At 42.4% G+C, this 21560-nt stretch overlaps 1 pseudogene; it reads right to left on the bottom strand.

Annotated features, from left to right (window-relative positions):
- Positions 1-944: 944 nt before the first annotated feature.
- LOC106729373 overlaps positions 945-21560 on the bottom strand; it is a 30213-nt pseudogene continuing 9597 nt past the window's right edge.

Genomic DNA, 21560 nt, shown 5'->3' with positions numbered 1-21560 from the left:
TGAAAACAATTACCTACAGACGGGCGTGAGAAACATGGTGTGTCAGAAATTGTGCTGGCAAGTTGGAGACTAGAGGGGTTACTCAGGAAACGTGAAATTCCTTATCATCAGTAACCATTTATTGCGACTGAGTCTCCCTGATCATGCAGAGAAGATGAAGTTAAGAATGAGGTTGAAACTGAGATTAAAATTGAAGATGAAATGAAAACAAAGATGAATAGTGAGTGTGGAGGCTGAGGACGTGAAGTAGAGACTGAAGCTGAAGTTAAGGGATGACTAGGGCTCGGTCATCTCTACATTCTGGAATGTTCTTATTAAAGGGATTCCCCCGACCCCGATGGGTTCACTTGCTCTGTGGTGCTTCTGTGGGGAGAATTGCACATCAAGGGAATTTTCACTGAGCCCTTCAAACATTAAATTGCAATTACAGTTTGAGCGGAGGGACTCAGATGGTCCACAAGTATTATCAGGTGACCACAGAGATCATTGTACATATTCATATTATCGTAAAGATGAACAGAACCTCTCACTTCCAGGAGTTTGGAGGTGATTCCAAGTTGATAGAAGAGATAAGGCCACCAGTTGTCAGCATACACTCACACATGCACACAGACGTCACATTTAGAGACAAAGAAAGGGCCAGGCTTCTTTGCAGGTTGATAAACTGGTTTAAGACTACAGGAAAAATCTCCTGTCACATACTCCAGGGGGAGGGGGATTAGACTGTAATGAACCTGGAATTCAGTTTCTGTCGTCTACCCCTAAACATGCTAAGAGCAAATAATGGTGTTGATTTTTTTCATGGAATAGGCTTTACACACACACACACACACACACACAAATATACATATGCATATACATATATATATATATACATTACATACATATATATATGCACACACACACAGTGCAGTGGTCTTCAGGGTTTTTTTTTTTAACAACTATTATGCAATAAATTCATAGAGAATAGGTTCCAGCGCTCAGACCCCTTTCCACTGGTTCTCACAAGTGTGCATCTCTGAGTGCAGCAGGCTGGTGCTTCCGTTGAAGCCAAGTACCTCCCTCCTTGGCTCCCTTCGTTTTCTGATCATTTTCCTTCACATGTTTCAGGAAGCTATCTTGCCTCTCAGAGCACTTAATATGTGCAATGTGCACATTAATTCCCTCGACAAGAATCTTGCCCTTAACTTGTTTGTTAACAACAATGCCAACAACATGCTGGCTAACAGCCTAGACCCTTCCAGCTTTGCTGTGGGTAATTTGTGGCGCATTCCTTTTTAAACAGTGCCCATTCCCTTGATGTTGACAGTACCACCTTTCCTGTAGATCCACATGTATGCAGCCCGAGGAACAGCTCCATGTTTTCTACAGGGCTCTGAGGACATGTAATGGATATCTCTTCTCTTTCCCTTTCTGTTGGTCATTTGATAAATTACTAGAAGATGGTGTGTCTGACAGAAAAAAAAAAGCAGATAGTTAAGTTTTAAACTCAGCTCAAAGAGTGACAACCATATACATGTAATAAAAACTCAGCTTTGGAAAGTCCTCAAATCAGCCATAAAATAGAATAGATGTGCCCAAACTCACATGCCTCTCTAAAGCCATGTTTGTAAATCAGCCCAGCCAGTTAAAGTATCTTTAAACACCAAGATCACACTCACTGCAGCAAATGCTTACATTATGACAGGCACATGGCAAATGAGACCAAATGAGCAAAGAGCAGAGTCACCTTTCCAGCCTCACTTTCTCCCTGGGTACGATCACCCGTACTAGCTGAGTCATTGCATTTTAAGTCCCAAATCTCTACTCTGGCAGATCCTATCTGCCTCTTTGCAGAAAGACAGCCTGTCTCAAAAAGTTGCCTTTTAAAAAAATTGACTTTATTGATGTATAATCTACAAAGTACGTCCATCTCAAGGATATGGTTTGACAAGTTTGGCAAATATACACACCCGTGTGACCACCACCAACCACATTAATAAGATAGAACATTTCCATCACCCTAGAAAGTTCTGTTGTGCCTCTTTGCAGCAAATTCCCATCGCTGACACTAAGTGCCTATTGATACACTTCTCTTTTCTGCAGTCTTCTAGAATTTCATATAAATGGAATCATACAGTAATGTTCTTCTGTGAAAATGACCCATTTATAGAATAGAATAATTGCAGTAGGTGGTGAAGCCTTTGAATGTAACTTACAGGGAAGAAGGAACATAATGTGAAAATAAAGAAGGGAAGTTGCTCTAAATATGAGACAGACTGCTCAGTCCTTTAAGATAGGAGAATCAATTGATAATTAAGCTCAAGGGACCTCAGTAAGGGCTACTTCAGCAGAAGGATGTTTTGGGAGGAATCACTGTTGAAGATGAAAGCAGACAAAAACCATTACAAAGAAGGAAGTAGGAAGTAGAAGAAGCCTGGGAATGAGTGTCAGACTTTATTTTCAGTCATGATTTTGTCTCTTACAAACCGTCTGACCTTAGGCAATTCATTTGCCTGCTCTGATCCTGATTTCTTGTCTGAATATAAAGGCATTGGACTACAGAACGGTTTCCAACTAGCTACACGGTTAGACGTAAGTTTCATGAAGGCGGAGACCTTGTCTTTTACTGCTGTGACCCCAGCACCTCGCAAAATGCTAGCACTCAGTAAATATTTGTTGAATGAATTCTAAAGGGGTATAAGGACAATACTGAATGCAAAGGAGTATACCCAGGCAATGAAAGAAACTGACATTTGGCCAGTTGAGCTTCTAGGTGAACCTCAGATCACAATACCACTTCCACCCTGTCAGTGGAATAAAGACAATAAAGAGCCAGGTAAACCCTCTACTGTGAAGTAAGGAGAACTAAGCTGAATTGGCAGAAAGTTTAGTAGCTATGTGCTTAGGTTCACATTCCAGTTTTGCTTCTTACTAGAAGATCTCAGGCAAATTATTTAACCTGTCTATGCCTCAGTTTTCCCATCTGTAAGGTAGAGATAATATTAGTATCTGCCTCATAGGTTGCTGTAAGAATGAAAAGAATTAACAGATACACGCTACTATATATAAAATAGATAAACAACAAGGACCTACTGTACAGCACAGGGAACTATATTCAATTTCTTATAATGAGCCATAATGGAAAAGAAATTGAAAAAATATCTGTGTATGTATGTATGTATATAATTGAATTGCTTTGCTGTACACCTGAAACTAACATTGCAAATCAACTACACTTCAATAGGAAATAAGAACTAAAAAAAAAGAATTTAAAAAGTTAATACATCTAAAGTCCAAGAAGAGAACGGGCATATACTAAGAATTCAGTGAGTATTAGCTAGTATTGTCTGCAAATTGGAGGCCGTCCCTACTTCACAGAGGGGGAGAATTAGAAAAGTACCCACATCAAGGCACCTAGCACAGTACTCAGCACACAGTAAATGCTCGATAAACTCCTGTGGTTATTAAAGGTTGTGACAGGCTTTTACAACTACAACCCTCAAAAATACTCAGGTCCTAATCTCTGAAACCATACATGGGAAAAGAGACTTTGCAGGATTTTGGAAAGGGGAGATAATTCTGGATCCTAAATGTAACCACAAGTGTCCTATAAGAGAGAGGCAGAAACTCAACAAAAACAAAAGTAAACAACTCAATTCAAACATGAGCAAAGGATTTGAATAAACAGTTCTCCGAAGAAGACATACAAAGTCCAAAGGCACATGAAAAGATGCTCAACAGCATGATCATTAGGGAAATGCAAATCAAAACTACAAGACCCCACCTCACTCACACCCATTAGGATAGCTACTGTCAAAATAACAGAAAGTCACAAGTGTTGACAATGATGTGGAAAAATTGGGAAAAGGCATGTTAAGTGGCACAGCTGCTATAGAAAACAGTGTAGCAGTTCCTGAAAAAATGAAAAATAGAATTAACCATGTGATCCAGCAACTCCGCTTCTAGGTATATACTCCAAAAGAATTGAAAGCAGGGTCTCAAAGAGATATTTGCACACCCTTGTTTGCAGCATTATTTACAACAGGTAAAATGTGGAAGGAATCCAACTGTCCATTGACAGATGAATGGATAAGCAAAATGTGGTATATAGATACAATGGAATATTACTAAGCCATAAGAAGGAAGGAAATGCTGACTTTTGCTACAACACAGATGAACCTTGAGGACATTATGCCAGTGACATATGTGAAGTAAGCTAGTCACAAAAAGATAAATATGGTATGATTCGACTTGTATGAAATACTCAGAGTGCACAAAATCATAGAAACAAAAAGTATAATGGTAGTTTCCAGGGCCTGGGGAGAGGAGAGAATAAGGACTTGTTTAATGAGTGTAGACTTTCAGTTTTACAAGATGAAAAGAGCTATGGAGATGGATGGGGGTGATGGTTGCAGCACCGCAATATGAATGCATTTAATACCACTGAACTATACACTTAAAAATGGTTATGATGGTAAACTATGTTAGTGTATTTTGCCACTATTTTTAAAATGTGAGAAAAAAAAATAAAAGAGGGAGGCAGAATGAGATTAGACTAGAGAAGCAGAGGGAAACAGATGCAAAGAAAGAAGATGCTACACGTCTGGCTTTGAAGGTGAAAGAAGGGACTGAAAAGCCAAGAAATGCTGACATCCGCTAGAGCTAGAAGAGGCAAGGAATGGATTCTTCTCTGGAGCTTCCAAAAGGAACCAGCCCTACTGGAATCTTGATTTTAGCCCTATAAGACTCAGTTCAGACTTCTGGTCTCCAGAAAGGTAAGAGAATAAATTTCAGTTGTTTGAAGCCACTAGGTTTGTAGTTTGTTGCAGCAGCCATAGGAAACTAACACAGAGAGCTCCTTTTCCCCAGTCACCTTTACAACCCAGCAGCATCTTTAGGGAAGTCAGAGCAACAAAAATCCTCAGAGATAAACAGAGATAGTAACACTCTTTGGGGGAAACACATTTTCAGACCTCTCTTGATCATTGAGGAAATCCAGTTACTTTCTTGTGCTCTGGGTTTGGAAGGAAGCAAAGAGCTGATACTCCCAATCTATTTGCAGCAATGCAAGAACCAACGGCCAAAATTGTCTCGTTTTTTCCAGCATTTTAAAACAATAGAATGTTATTTCTTTCCTAAATGCATCAGCAGGGCCAGTGGAGAAGGTCTGGAAAGTGACAGCTAAGATTAGCCTCCAAGCTTCCCGCGGAGACCTTGAGTGGCTGTCAGCTCTGCAGGGAACAGCAGCAAAGCCTCACGCAAATGGCCTATAAAAAAGGCCTTGTCAGAGGCACCTTGACCTGCCCGGGCTTCTCTGGTACTCGGATTCCCAGCGGCCGTCCCAGGGTTACGCTCCCTCTCATGATGTATTTCCCCTGCCTTTTTTAGAGCTGCATTATGCTTGCTTCAGGAAACAGCCTCTTCCTTCTCATAAACACAGCCTTGGGTTCCTGACCAAGCGCCCTGCCACTCCGCAGCTCCTTGTCCATTCATCACACCTTGCTGTCACCCTGGCTGCGATTGTGGAGAACTGGTCCAATTCCAGAAGTGAACCCAGGGTGGGCAGAAGGAAGGGGAAAGCCCTGGGAGCAGCTGAGGGTCACACACACCCCAGTTACAGTTAATGAATTCCCTGGAAGCCGGCTAGCCTGCACAGTGAGTGAGCCTTTCCGATGACACAGCCAGTGTGATGGAAAAGTCGTGATAAGGTCACCACCAGAGCTAGGCTTGGCGTCTCCATTCCCTCCACTGAGTGTGCAGTGCCCAGGGATAGGATGGAACAGAGACCCCATGGACAGACTGAGGAGAGGTAGGAACAAGCTCCTTGTAAGTAAGGTGGAAATGGCTAAGGGTGGGCTCTGAAGGGTCAACATGACCCACTCCCAAATACAAATAGGACAATGTGCCATTGGTCCTAGCAGCACAACTGGAATTCTCACCAATGGGAATTTCTCTTTCCCGGTGTCCAGTAAACTCCCAAATTCTTTTAGCTGTTCCTTTACAAAATCTCCCCCAATTGCTTTCTCCCCCAAGGCAGCCCCTCACATGCTCACCTCCAACTCTGGTAGAGCAAGCAGAGACTGGTCTTTGGAAAGGTAGTTCTTTTCCAAACTATCTTCCTCCAAAGTCCAGAATCCCACACCACCTATTCATCACTGCGTGTAAAGCGTCATCGTCTCCTGCAGTCTTCTTTTAGGATGCAAAACTCCTGAAAGGAAGAATATTTAGTTTTAAAGTAAGAAGATGAGTTAGAATCCTCTCTCTCTCTTCATTAGTCTGTGTGGCCTTTAGCAAGTCCTTAACTTCATGGAACCTCAGTTTTCTTGTCTGTAAAATAAAGGTATTAATGTCCTTCCTAGCTACCTGGCAGCTAATGTTGCTTTAAGGATAAATTTTTAAATTATGTGCTCTTCAATATTTTTTTTTAAGTTCCCAACTTTGTCTGAATGATTTTGTTGGGTCCCTAGAAAAAGGACAAGGGTGCTGGGTCCCCCAGGATAAGAAGCTTGCCTGGTTCTACCATTTTGCCTCAGAGAAGTATTGTAATTCTATCATGTAATTGTATATACACATGAAATATATATGATATATATATCATCTCATAATTATACATATAACATCACATAATTATATATGCATGTATATATATGCGTATATAAATACGTAAAATCACCAGTAATAATAACCAATTAAGGAGAGAACTGAAGAAGAGTGGTTTTACTAAAATCTAGAAAAATCTATCTAGGGTAAAATGTCATAATGGCCAGAAAGTATGTTCAAATACTCAGCAGAAAGAAAAAGAAATAAATGAAGTGAAGTGAGAAAATATTAATAATTTTAAAATCTGGGTAGTGTATATATAGATTTTATTATGATATTCTAATATTCTATCTACTTTTATGCATGTTTCAAATTTTTATAATAAAATTTTTGTTTGACATAGAAGTAATCAATGTAGAAAATGTTCATCATATGCTATTAACTTTAAAAAGTGAGTTAAGAAATAATATACTAGTATGTTACCAAATTTGTATCAAAAAGGAGAAGAAGAGGAATGTAAATTATAGTGCGGGCTGTAAATGCCCCCCACGTTATAACTTGGTTGTTGCTGGATGGGATTATGGTTATTCTAAAAATCATTTTATTTTGCTTTTCTGTATTTTGTAAATTTTATCTAGCAATCATTTACCTTTTATATAATCAGATCATGGAAAATATTAAAACTAAACCAATAAAAACCTATCAGATGGATGACTATTTCAGAGATTGAGAACAACCTATACTGGTGAAGCTGTGAAAAAAAAGGGCATTTTTCTCTTTTATAAAAACAGCTTTACTGAGGATAAAAAAAAAAAACCTGCACATATTTATTATACAATTTGATGGGTTTGGACATATGCTTACACCTGTGAAATTATCACACAATCAGGGAAATAGACATATCCATCAATTTAAAAAATTCCCTTGTGTCCTTTTGTGTGTAAGTGTGTGTGTGTGTGTGTTGAGAACACAGTATGAGATCTACTCTCTTAACAAAATTTTAGTGCATAATACAGTACTGTTATCTATAGGTGCCATGTTGTACAATGTATCTCATTCATTTGCATAACTTAAATTTTACACCAATTGAATAACTCCCTATTTCCCCCTCCTTCAGCCTCTGGGAACCATAATTCTAGTCTCTGCTTCCATGAATCTGACTATTTTTCCTTCTATGACTGGCTTATGTCACTTAACATAATGGCTCATCCACATTGTCAAAAGGTGGCAGGATTTTCTTCTTTTTGAGGGTTGAATAACATCCCATTTTGCATATATTGTCTTGATCCATTCATCTGCTGACAAACCTTTGGCTTGTTACCACAGTTTGGCTGTTGTGGATAATGCAAAACAGGGAGTGTAAATTGCTATGCCCTTTCTAGTGTGTAACTTGGCAATACCTATTAAATTTATAAATGTTTAAAGCCTATTTTTTTAATAAAAAATTAAAATTTTAAAGAAGAGTGAGAGAAAAGACTAGGAAATCAAGTTCCTTCAAAAGAAAAAGAGATGGTAAATCAACTATACTCCAATAAAAAAAAAAAGATGAAATAACACTAAAGTTCATCCCTAGTGTATTAGTGGAATATACTATGGTTCATTCATATGGTGGAATACTATACAGAGGTATATTAAAAAACAGCAACAAAAAGTACTATTTGGTGGGGAGACAGGTGCAGAAAACTACATACAGAATGCTACCATCTGTGCAAAAGGCAAAAAGGAAGGAAAAAGAGTATGTACTTATTTGCTTATACGTGCACAAAATGCTTCTGGAATATATGCTAAAATAATAGTTCTAGAGAAGAAAACTAGGGGCTGGGGCATGTGGGAAATAGGAGACTTGTACCTTTTGAGATTTGAAAAACATGAACTTAATACCTATTCAAACCCATAAATAAAATTGCAGTTAAACACAAAATATAATGAAATAAAAAAGAGAGGATGTGGAGCCAAGTCTGCAGTTTACTAGGTGAGGAAATTTATAAGAGAAAGAACAATCCGAATGATTTCTAACATCATTTTTAAAGCCTCTGACTCCTATTTTTCACTATGATTCTACTCCTATTTTTCACTATGATTCTAGGCTTCTGGGAATAACAATACTTTGTATTGACTTACCGCATGGCACAGGATTTAATGATAGGTTTGGATATTGGTGTTCTAGTTTTGGACTGGCCCTGGTAGGGCCATGGGAGGTGAGGTGTTCCTCCATCGTTCTTGCTTATAATCACCCTATGACCCATCCCTCCAGGGCCAAGCCCTTCCCAAATGTTCAGACATTTATCAAAAGGGGCAAAACCTGATGAGGCAACTTGAAAACTCTGAAAGTTTTCTTTCCTTCGAGATCCAGACTTCTGGGCTCCCTCTGTTCCCTTGGGAAGTGTGTGCTCAAGGATCTTGGCTAGCTGTGTGTTAGGCCAGGCAAACACAGAGCTCGGAGAATGACTTCTGGGGCAGATACAGGATGTCTGGGCTCATTTTCTGCACATGTCAGGCTTGAATTAGTTCCAAAATGTCTTTCAGTTCAGACATTCTGCTGTTGTGGGAATCCAAGATTCCCTTCATTTGCCCAGGTGATTAGAGAGTTAGCTGAAAGTCTAGGACATACATAATTTGCTTGATTCTTGCATTCTCTTACACAAGTCTGACTCGTTTCTGAAATAAAAATTAGGTGTTAGGATCCAGAATTTAAACTCACACCACAGTCCTATCTTTGTTTGTTCTTTAGTTTTTTTTTTTTTTTCACTTCCCAGTTTTAAGAGTAGGGACGTGTAAAAGAATCAAGAAAACGAAATCCCAAGGTAGCAGTAGGAAAAGCTGAGACAATCCAATTCATAGACTCTTCAAAATCTCAGAACAGGCAGTACCAGGCAGGAGACTGGAGGATGCTTCCCTGAGAATTTGACAAGCCCAAGAGAAAAAAAGAAACACCTAAAGATCCTGACAGCAGGCATTCTGCAACAAACAGCTCACCCAAACCACCACACAGTAAAGCTCAAAGTCCAAAGCCTCTCTCCGGTTCTCAGAAGTTCTGTTCGTTTTAGGTGCTTATTTTGGGGGGTGAGGTTGGAGGTAATCAGGTTTGTTTGTTTATTTATTTATTAATGAATGGAAGTACTGGAGATTGAATCCAGGACACACACTCTACCACTGAGCTAAACCGTTCCCCCTTAGGTACTTTTTCTTAATCATTAGCAGAATTCAAGTGTCATCAGATATCTGAGGAAATTTATTATCATAAAATGCAAGGATGAAAAAAGTAACTTGACAGAAACAACAATTATGCAGACAGAAGAAAACAAAACAAAACAAAATTATCAATATTACCTTCAAAGAAGCAAGAGAAGATATTGCAATCATGAAGCAAGAAACAGATGTGTGTTTCAACAAAGCAACATTCAGAGGACAAAATGAAAAGGATCTCTTGAGAATTAAAATGATGAAAGGAATAGTAAAGCTATTGAGTAGGAGGATACCATCAAGAAATCTCCCAGAAAGTTGAGAGAAAGAAGAAAACAGGGGGTTAAAATCAATGATATAATCCAAGGAAATTTCTCAAACTGATGGACATGAATCTGAACATGAGACTGAAAGGATCCACCAAGTGCTTAGGACAACGTAAGAAAGTAGACCGACTGTAAGGTATATTATTGTGGAATTTCATAACATTGGGGGAACAGAAAAGTTCCTATAAGATTCCACAGAGAAAACATAAGTGATTTAGAGGGAATTAGGACTTCTCAATATTAACATGGAAAGCTAGAAGACAATGGAGAAATTTTTCCAAACTCTGGGGAAAAAAATATTATCCAAGTAAGAATTTTAGATCCAGAAAATCAATCAAATATAAGGGTAGAATAAAAGTCATTTTAGATATTCGAGATCTCAAATTGTTGACCTCCCATGCACGCTTCCTTTTGCAAAAAGCTTTTGGAAGTAGTGCTCCTAGAAAATAAAGCAATAACCATAAAGAGAACATGTGATATAGGAAAGCAGTAAGCCAACTGAGGAGGGGTGAAGGGAATTCCTAAGAGAGCGATTGAGAATCCAAGAGAACAGTTTGCCCCTAGTGATGAGGACAGCCGGTTCAGACGGGAGCAGCATCCTCATAGACCGTCATCCTCAGGATCTCCTCCACCATCAGATCATATTTTTAACCTGAGGACAGAGTGCCCACATAAGCCTGGTCCAGATTCTCATGCATACTTGCTTGCCCTAACCATGTGTGTATCAAATGCTAGATCTCCCTTCCATGCCAGCTAAATGGGCCAGAGGTGTCTTCTTTGACCTACTCTTAAGCTTTAGAAGGAATCTATCGGGACTTAGAAGTAAAACACAGAGCAGCCCACTCCCTCCGACCATATATCTACTGGACACCCTGTCTCTGTCCCACACAACAGCCCTGTTAGATTCTCTGGTTCCAGGGCCCTAGGCTTCAGGACTTATTCACAGTCTTGCCTACCGACATCTCCCAGCTGGTTCAGGTCAACTCTCAGGAAAGCTGTAGTAGGACTAAGGCTCAGATACTCTGTTCCTCTTCCCTCCTTCTGGGAGCCTTCATCTAATAGTAGCACTATTGTCCTTTTCTCACACAACTAGATTTCAGTTTGACACTCAGTTTTTTCCCTGAAATTAAGCAATATGGTGTTTAGGGATATACACATAGGTTGAAAAACTCTAAGGAAATAATTAGCAATTCTATTTCGGGAAAAAGAATGCATACATACAACTGGGGAGGAGCACACAGGGGACTTCTAAGTACCAGCAATGTTTCTATGGTGAGTTCATAAATGTTTATATTATTGTTGTTGCTATTAAAACTGAACACATGTGTTTCATACATTCCCTTCTGGATATTTAGTACACACACACACATACATTACTGTACAGAAGGGAAAAAAATTCATAAACCCCACATCTAGATGCAACAGTGTTAGCATTTTTAAGTACTTCCTGTTATCTTTTTTCTGTGCGTTTTACATAAATGAAATCATACTGTGCATACATTTTGAGAGGATATTCAACATATAAGCATCTTTTGTTATTAAATTCTTTGCATATTTATCATTTTAAGAACCATTGTACTATTGCACAGAAACTCTTTCCTGTTTCAAAGAGCATAGCTCCTGGTAATAACAAGGAATGAATCTTTGTGCTGGTGGAAGCTTGAATCTGAAAATGCCTTTGGGGTGATCCAGAATCACCCGCCACCACATCACCCTTCAAGGCCCAACTCAAATCCCAGCTCCTCCATGAATCCTTCCTTGACTGTCCTCTGGGGAACCCTCCTTCTTTAACTTTCCAGTGTACTCGTTATCTATTCTGCCTCTTTTTTTTTTTTTTTTATCTATTTGGATTCATTTCATTTCTCCCCTGGTACACTATAAAATCTTGGGGACAGTGACCTGTCTCTAGAGGGTCTGGAAAATACTAAGTGCTCCATAAATAATTAGTAAATAAATTTGAAAGACTGCTTTTTTTATTCTTTGCTTTAATATCCTGCATTACCAATAGTGTTTGTCCATATAATTAAGTCATTCATGGGTTTTCACCCAAATTGATGGTTCACAAATGGAAACACATTCTGTTTGCCCATAATTGCCACATTCAGAAATCAGGAACATGACCACCCCTGCTGTCCCTAATAACAGATTTGATATCTGCTTTGAAGGCTGGATTAAGGAATATTTGAGCTCTAAAAATAACACTTTGTGTTTACTGAGGGTCTATTATGTGCCAGACATCAGCCAAAGTAGTTTGTATGCATCTGTGATGTAATTCTCACAGAAACACTATGAAATAAAAGCTATTTAATTTCCTCGTTTTACACTGGAAGAAACTGAATCACATGTATGTTGTACGTGTATGTGGAGGAGTTAGGACTCCACCCAGATCTACCTGACTCACATTCCTCACTTCCAGGCAAAGCTGCCTCCCCAGAAATAAAAGTATAAAATCTAAATATTGATCTCCACCTCTCAGTTCTGTACTGTTCTCCCTCCGCTAGTTCTCCGTCAAATGGCTAACACTTGTGAATATACATTTTTACTGATAAATACATAAGAACAGACAGTGTTTAAGAGAAGAATAAAAAAGAAAGCCATAATTTTACCACCTAGCAAATACTATCATTTTGGAGACTCTCTTCCAGACTTTTCCCATATGTGTACCTTGAAAAAGAAAAGACAAATCCTCGGACGGTTGTGTATGTTCTTTTAAGCAGTGGAATCTGCTTAGGGGTAAAGACAAGAGAGGCATCAAAGACAGACATCAGCTCTCACACAGCTCTGCCTGGGATTCATCTTGCATCAGATGGAAACCTGGAAATATGACAGAGATAAAGGGTAATCAACAAGGAGCTGACTTCCTGCATACTCAGAGATAGCCTGCAAGTAGCAAAGGACTCTTGGATGAGAAGAGGGGGCAGAAGTTAATAGCACTGGCTTGTGCTTTGAGTGTTATATGTTATGTCCACAGCTGCTGAATGTGCAGCAAAAAGTAGAATATAACTTACCAGAAAATGTTGAACTTTAGCTGCATTCTTAATTGTTCAGCTATTGGAAGTCCATTTTTCTGGGAAAGACACCAGGCAAATGTTTCTCTTCTCCTCCTCCCCCTGCCCTTGCTCTTTCCTCTCCTTCTCCTCTTCTTTTTCTTTCCTCTCCTGTCTCCTGTCTCTCTCTCTCTGGTAGGCAGAATAATGCTCTCTAAAGAAGCCCACATCCTAATCCCTAGAACCTGTGAATATGTTACCTTCCATGGCAAAACTGCACTGTGATTACGGGTATAGACCTTATTATAAGGAGATTTTCCTGGATCATCCAGGTGAACCCAACCTAACCACATGAATCCTCAATAGCAGAGAACCTTTCCCAAATGTGGTCAGAGAGAGACTTGACTGAGGAAGAAGGGTCAGAGAAAGAACCAGTGAGAATGCAGCTGAGAAGGACTTAGTTATTGCTGGCTTTGAAGATGGAGGAAAGGAGCTAGTAGCCAAGGAAGATGGGCAGCCTCTAGAAGCTGGAAAATGCAAAGAAATGGATTCTCCCCAAGAGCCTCCAGAAAGGGCAACATTTGATTTTAGCCCAGTGAGACCCATGTCAGATTTCTAACTTATAGAACAGTAAGATAATACATTTGCGCTGTTTTAAGTCACTGTCTGTGGTAATGTATTATGGCGGCAATAGAAAACTAATTCTTTCTCCCCTGTTCGCTCTCTCTCCCTCTCCCTCTCTCCCCTGACCCTGGCTTCTTTCTCCCTATGTAATTGTGTCCTTATTGACTAGTGTATGCGACTATGCTATGCTTGATTCTCCAGTCCTTTGTATATCCTCGAATTCCTCAGACAGAGACCACCTTCCCAGGCTCAGTCACTGCAGCTAGTTCCCTGGACTCCAACCTCCAGATTCTCAAATCCACTCACCTTAAAAAGAAAACAAAAAAAGGAACAGAAATTCTAGGTGTCAATCTTTGCACTGGCTAAAGGGACTGATGACAGAAATCTTGTCTGTTTTATTTATTGCTGAATCCCCAACACTTAGAACAGTTCTTGGTACATAGGAGTAGCTCAGTAAACATTTGTTGATTGATTGCTTTTGATTAATTTGATTTAGAAATGTGTGTCTTTCCCAAGCCATGTGCTGGAGCCATTTGCTGCTGACTCTCTGAGTCTTATCGTGACCCATTGTTCCTCCAGGGAGGGGGTGAAGGCAGTAGGTGCTACAGGCTCACTGGGATAAAACTGAGGTTGAAACTGACCCAGGAGTAGCTCTGCTTGGCCAGTGAGGACTTTGTTAAGCATAACTTAATGCTATGTGCCTGGTGACACATATGCAAAGGTGACACTCCTTAATTACTAATTCAACCAAGATTAAGAGTCTGCCATGTGCAACACTCTCTGCCTTGTTCTAAGGATGCAAAGATAAATAGGGCACAGTCACAGCCATCCCAACATCGACAACCTAGGAATAGCTGTCAGCTGCCTTACGATGTGGTAGACACTTTTTTATGTACAATGGTCTCACTTAAATCTTAGAACAATGATTCAGAGAAAGATATTGTGAATCTCATTTTATGGTATAAGAAAACTTAGCCCAGAAAATTAAATAACTTATATACAGGGCAAGTAAGTAGTTCATTCCAGGCTTGGAATCCGGGTCCGCCTGGCTCCAAAAGCATATAATTACCTACCCACATTGTACAGTGACTTGTAGTTTACAAAGCACTTTTATCATACATTATCTTACTCCTCCCAATAAGTTTATGAAATAGGCATTGTTATAATCATTTTACCAAAGAGAAAATTCAAACTCAACTTATTTGCCCAAATCACAAAGCTCTTAAGTGACAGAAACAGAATGGGAACCAAAATCTTCTGACTCTAGACCCTTGTTTCTACTCTACCTTGTCTTTATTAAACTCTGAATTCCAGACACAGACCCACCTGCTATATATGAGAGTAGGAGCTAAAACCTGGATGAAGACACGTGTGAGAATACAAAGTGAGGCAAACAGTACTGCTATGGCTGAAGCTCATGCCAGGTGAAAATTTGTTACAGCTGCGTTTATTCTGTGCTGTCAGTCATAATCATCATAAGCTTGATCTGGGGCAGCAATTTCATAACTATTCTCAAACGTCATGTTGGGTGTGTCTTACACTTTTCTTACATTTGGAATAAGCCCCACTTCGTTCAACACTTTACCATTATAATGGTGCTCATCAAAGCTCACAGTCTATCTAAGTTACCTTTTGCAAAAGAAAAGACAGGTGCCCAAGTAATCAATATACTACAAGCTCTTCCAGCCTTCCAGTGAGACTTCTTTGGTCTTCGGTGACTGTACAAACATCAAATCAGACCTGGCTCAAAAGAAGTTTGATGCTTATCAAGTTTATTTAAGATTGCTAGTGATGAAGTAAGCCAGAAAGACAAAGAAAAACACCATATGAGATCACTCATATGTGGAATCTAAAAAAACCCAAAAAACAACAACAACAACAAAAAAAAACAGAAACAGACTCATGGACACATAGACATAGAATACAAACTTATGGTGGCCAAGGGGGTGGGGGTTGGGAAGGGACAGACTGGGATTTCAAAATGTAGAATAGATAAACAAGATTATACTGTTTATACAAGATCTTATGGTAGCTCACAGAGAAAAAAATGTGACAATGAATATGCACATGTTCATGTATAACTGAAAAATTGTGCTCTACACTGGAATTTGACACAACGTTGTAAAATGATTATAACACAATAAAAAAAGTTAAAAAAAAAAAAAGATTGCTAGTGATGAGAGAGGGTATCTGTGAAAGCACAGTGATCACCTGAAGCGTAGTGATTACCTCTTTACTAATTTCTGTATCTTTCATAGCATCTAGAACAAGGCCTGGGTCATGGCATTCATTGAGACAATGAATGAGTGAGAGAGTGAGTGAGTAAATGAATGAAAGCTCCAAAGGGAAGACTCTGTAAAGGAGCTAAAAACTCAAAGCACCTGAAAGCACAAAGGAAGCCAATGCAAGAGCAGATAGAGAAGTCTACACAGGGCCCCGGGGACATTACTTGCTACTGAACAAGTTCGTTTCTGAACTTCTTCCAAAGCCTCTGTCAGCACATTGGTACCCTTTACCAAAATGTCCCCTTCCAGCTTTTTTCCCTGGTATTCTCCCATGCCCCAGCTTGCTCTGCCCACCAAGTTCATGTGCACCACCTTAAATTAGTCTCTATGGAAGAGCCTCTGCCCAGAATCCCTGCTTTCCCACCCCACCCCTCAGCTCTCCAAGGGGATCTTCCTTTCAATACCCAAGCAGCCAACCGAAGTGCTGATGCTAATGGGTAAAGTCCAGAAGCAGTGACTCTCACACTTTGTGTGAAAACAGTCCTCTGAGAATTCAGTTTAAAACGCAGCTTTTGGGAAGAGTATAGCTCAAGTGGTAGAGTGCATGCTCAACATGCATGGGGTCCTAGGTTCAATTCCCAGTACTGCCATCAAATAAATAAACTTAGTTACCCCCTTGCAAATTAATTAATTAATTAATTAACTAAAATGCAGTTTTCTGGGTCCACCCACAGAATAGATCTTAAAAGGGGCCCTAGAATTTTCTAACAAACACCCCTACAAGATTCTGATGCAGGTGATCCAAAGACCACTCTTTGAGATGAAGTAATCTAGATTTTGACCCTAGACCAATGGTTCATAACCTGACAGTTTATAAATTCCCAAAGGACCTGAGAATAGAATTCAGGGGGTCCATGAAGTTAAAAGGGGAAAATATCTTTATTCTGATTAATTATAACTGTAATTTAGTATTTCCGTCACTTTTGAATGTAGGCAACAAACCCGGTAGTATTAGTGCCTGTGACTTTGTCACCAATAGAAACCACTGACATTGTCATAGCACCTTACTGCCACTGCAGATACCTTGACATTCCATTTACATTCATCACTACATTGAATTTATGGTTGTTAGACCTGCCACTAGATTTTGTTATTTAATGAACCAATAAAGCAGCACATATATTATTACTATATGCCTATTTTTTTTACAAGATTTTGATAACTGTATCTCAGTATCATTATATGTGTTTTATTTTATGTGTTCTATGCGTTTAAAAATATTATTCTGAGAGGGAGTCTATGGGCTTCACCAGACTGTCAAAAGTTATCAAAGCAGTCTTTGACACAGAAAAATAGTTAAAAAGTCCCTGCTCTAGAAAGAGCCAGTTAAGCCAAAGGACCAAAACCAATTTCTGGCATCCTCCTGCTGCCTGTTTTTCCTCTATTGTTCCTTCCCCAAAGCCAACCCTTCAACTCTCACAAGAATGACTAAATTATTGGGGCTGAAGGAGCAACCTCCCAGAATGCACTGTGTTCTCAAAGTGATCTTGGCAAAGGTTAGGAGGGGTGGGGTTCTCCTGAAGCTTCCCTTGGCCTGGAGAACTTGTCCCTTTGTTTTCTCAATCAAACTGAGACACATTTCCTAGTTCAAAATCAACTGTTTTGTCAATATAAATATTGACTTGAGAAGTTGAGAAAACCACACTCTAGATGACCAGAAACTTCCTGGAACAGGTCATTAGATACTCATCAGAAATAGAAACTCAGAGAGGTGGAGAGCTAGGGCTGTCTACTCTGCTGTGTGCATCCTTACTTGATTTCATATATAGGCTGCCCCAAGAGTAAACAAGGTGGGCATTTCCTTTTGGAAAGAGAAGCAAAAGCAAGGCCATACAATGACAGCCCCAGGTCACAAGGTGTCTGGGCAGTGCTCACCAGTGACAAGTCTCCTGTGCTTTATAGACTCCTAAGTAGCTGCTGAAAGCACTATCCAGTTTACAAATGAGGAAGGAGCCTGGAACACAAGCATCCTGGACCCTGGCACCATCTCCACTGGTTGCTCTCTGCTAAGAGCTCCTGGGGAGCTGCAGAGTTTATCTATGCATCCACAACAGGAAAGGAACCAGCGTTCCTGGACTTGTAACTTAAAAGAAAATTAATGATTGGGCTAGATGCGTCTTGGGGACTCCCTACTTTCCAACCCCTAACACCCGGGATGAGATTTCTAGGCCGGGAGGAATGCCCCACCTCCTGGCTTTGGTCAAGACTGGGATTTCTTAGAAGGTTGAGGGGCCAATCAACGGCCATAAATCTTGGAGACCCTTCACCGTTTTACAAGGGAGTTCGCGGGGGCTGCTCTTCTCTCTCTCGAGTTCTATTTACAACGCCAAAATCTCCGTGTTAATGGACCTGGGATAATGGTGTTTACTTTACCGCGATAAAGCGCTCAGCTTCCTGGGGGAGCGGCTGTAAAATGTCCTGGAGGTAGGAGTGGAGGGGGGCGCCGTAAAAGCGGGCGCTGGGAGGGCCGGGGCACCAGGTTCTCTTCCAGGCAGGCCCCTGCCCTCCACCCCCTAGGCCCGGCTGAGCAGCCCAGGCTTCGAGGGTGAGGACGGTTCCCACATAAATCACCAGCGCCAGAGTCTCGGGAAAAGGCACATTTTTCATTGCTGGCTGCAGGGCAACTCCCGACAGCGAACGAGAAACAGAAGTTGTCTTTAGATAAACCGTTTACCGGAGCGCGCGTCCTGGCAGCGCGGCCCACAGAGCACAGGGCAACCGGGTCCTGGCGCTGCGCCCCCGCCAGCCGAGGGGCCCCCAAGAAAAACCCAGATCCTCCAAAGGACTAGCGCCACGCCCGCCCGCCCGCCAGAGGGGAGAAAGTGAGAGCTAAGAGGGAAGAGACAGAAAGGAGAACTTAGGGGTCTGGGGAGACTGGAGAAGTGGTGTGCATGAAGATTCTAGAATGCAAAGACCTGCGAGCCCATCTCCACATTTACCAGCCGTGTGATCTCGAACAAGTGACTTTACCTCTCTGAGCTTCAGGAATGTTCAGTTATAAAACGATATAAAAAGTACTGTCTTATTGGGGGTAGGGTATAGCTCAGTGGTAGAGCGTGATTTTAGTATGCACGAGGTTCTGGGTTCAATCCCAAGTACCTCCATTAAAATAAACAAACAAATAAACAAACCGAATTACCTACCCCTCAAAACAAAATTTAAAACGTACTACCTTACTAATCTCTGTTCAAATCAACAAATTAAATCAAATGCGACTTGTATGACCTGTAAAGCCAAAGCTATTAATCAAAGGTCTGTGAAAGGGCCTAAGGGGTTCCGTGAAGTCCCTGGAATTACTGGCCAACGGTTACATTCTTCTGGGAGAGAGGGTCCATAGTTTACAGCAGGATTCCAAACTAGTGCACAATCTCGCGCTAGTTTTGTAACCTGACTGCACAGTTAGTGTCGTGGCTCTGACACTAGCTGTGAGACTGCGTAAATTACTGAACCCTCTTTTTTCCTCTCCTGTAAAATGGGATAATAGTTCCTAGGATTATTGTGGAGAGTAAAACTGCTTGATATGATGTCTGGCACATAGTAAATTCTAACTAAATGTTTGTTAGATAATTTTATGCATCAACCCTAACCCTGTAGCAAAGACACTTGGCTCCAAAGCCTGTAATTCTAGGCCTAGCCTTTTCGAGCTGAGCTGAACGCTGCCAAGATCCCAGACACCTGCCCGCTGCAAGATGGCAGGCCTTCGCACTGCGTGGGGTTGGGTGGCCAGGCCGCGTTTTGCTCGGGACTGCTCAGGTGACTTGCAGGTGCGCACCTAGGGCTGGGTGTGGTGGGGCCTCTCCGATTTGGGCAGTTGCGCGCTTGCTGGGCGGCCGCCCTTTGAAGGGACCGCTAACCCCGCCAGCCGCCAGGAGCCTGGGGCTCAGCCATAATCCGGATTTAGAAGCCGAAGCATTAAACTGGTCGCCAGGGTGAATCAAAGCGGCCGCCATCCCGGTAGCTCCAGGTCTTGTTTACTTGTTGACGTGTACGCACCCAAGCGGGACGACCTCGAGTTTGGAGTCGGCCTTGAGGGAAGAGAGGTAGCCCCCCTCCCCACCCCGTCCCTGGAGCAGGCACCTCCAGCCTCCACCCCACCGGAGGCCGAGGCTTCCTATCGCGGGCAGACACGTTTCCTTCCCTCCCAGGGTCAGAGGTCGAGCCCAGGAGAGGCCTGCTCCCTCTTCCCTGGAGGCCCACCCTGCATGGCCGCCCGGAGCCCGGTTTCCAGCCGCGCCTCCTTCTCCCCTCCCATTTGGCCATCCATTAGTGTAATCCCCTATCCAAACACTGAGGCCAGGACGGCCAGACGTTGGTGTAAACAGACCCGGGGGTACAATTCTAACGATATAAATAAAATAACCATTAATAGCGCAAATTGTTCGATGAACCAGATGCCGAGCACCAGGGACTCCAGTCTCGCTGGGTTTGTGTACACAGCGTGGACACCACGCATCCGTCAGGTAAACCTAAGGCTCTTGTCTCCGCCGAAATCTAAATCGAGCGCAGGTGAGGTCCCCACAGACGCGTCAGCGGGGACCAGGCTCGTGACACGCACAGGCCTCGACACGCACGCGGCTCAGGACAGACAGGCGCACGCGCCGAGAACGCCGCGCGAGTTCACGTAAGCGCCGGAGCCCAGCCCCAAACGGCGCGCCGCCGGGTAAACCCCGCTCTTCTTCAGAGATTTGCGCGCCTAAGTGTCCAGCCTCGGCCGCCGGGCTCCTCCCGGCCGCGTCCGCAGCCTCGGGGCGCACAGGAACGCAGGGCTCACACCCAGAAGCAGAAAAGTCAGCCTCCACTAGTCCCCGAGTTAATAATAATAAACTAACATTCGTTGAGGGTTTATTGTGCCAGGCACCAAGTACTTAACAGAATTGATCTCCTTTAACACTCAGAGCGACCTGAGATGAGTACTTTGAGTATTCCCAGTTCTACAGACCAGAAAAGCGGAGCTCAGAAGTAAGGAATTCGCCCGGAGACAGGATTTGAACCCACCACTCTGCCCCAGGAAGCGCAGCGCGCACACCCGAGGTACAGGCACTTGCTCAAATTGCGACGGGCCGGGTTTCCAGGGGCTGGAGCCTGGCTCCAGCGTGTCCCCGGCCCCGCCGGGCTGCGGTGGTTTGCTTTCCAGTGGAAGTTCCTTCTGCGGAGGGCGTGGGCAGAGTAGCCTGAGAGGTCGGAACAGAAGGGGGGGGCACCTCGAAAAGCCCTGTAGCCTGTCCCCAGGGATCGGGAGTGGTGCCTCGCGACGCTCTCGGAGGCCTCGGTGGGCATCCGGCGGCCTGCTATGACGTTGGGGCTGCAGACGCGGCTCCCGGAGGGAAGACGCCAAGGCCCAGGAGGAGCCACTCCCAGACTGAGGTGTTCTGGCTAGCGGGTCACCTCAGGGCCCCACACGCTCTTTCGGGAAAGGTTTCCCTGAGGGCAAGTGGCCCTGGAGTGCTAGTTCCTGGAGTCGGGCTGGGGCAGAACGTTCTCTGCAGCCCCACCCCTACGCCCTAACCCAGGCGGTGGAGCGGCAGCGTCTAGCGCAAGGGTCTGGAAGTCTTGCATTCACCCCTTACCTGCTCTGTGACCTTGGACTAGTCATTTCATTTCTGCGGGCCTCGATTTCCATGGCTCTAAATTGA

The sequence above is a fragment of the Camelus ferus genome, chromosome 11 (genome assembly GCF_009834535.1).
Source record: "Camelus ferus isolate YT-003-E chromosome 11, BCGSAC_Cfer_1.0, whole genome shotgun sequence".
NCBI classification, from domain to species: Eukaryota; Metazoa; Chordata; class Mammalia; order Artiodactyla; family Camelidae; genus Camelus; species Camelus ferus.
The sequence above is the reverse complement of the archived record's forward strand: the minus strand, read 5'-3'. Positions and strand labels throughout refer to the sequence as shown.